Consider the following 205-nt stretch of genomic DNA (forward strand, 5'->3'; position numbering starts at 1 on the left):
TCCGTTCCACCATCTGCCGAGCGTGCGGGAAGAAAGGCCACATCGCTGCGGTTTGCCTGGGTCGACAGAAGGTACAACCGAAGGAAGAATTGAATCTGAAAGGTACCAGGGTACCCAGTCAAAACAGGGTGGGGTTCTGTGCAACACGCAGGAATATTTTAAGAATAGGCACACACAAACCCCTTAAAAAGAAATTATCCCTTAA

The sequence above is a fragment of the Protobothrops mucrosquamatus genome, unplaced genomic scaffold (assembly GCF_001527695.2).
Source record: "Protobothrops mucrosquamatus isolate PMUCROS unplaced genomic scaffold, P.Mucros_1.0 scaffold1219, whole genome shotgun sequence".
Classification (NCBI taxonomy): Eukaryota; Metazoa; Chordata; class Lepidosauria; order Squamata; family Viperidae; genus Protobothrops; species Protobothrops mucrosquamatus.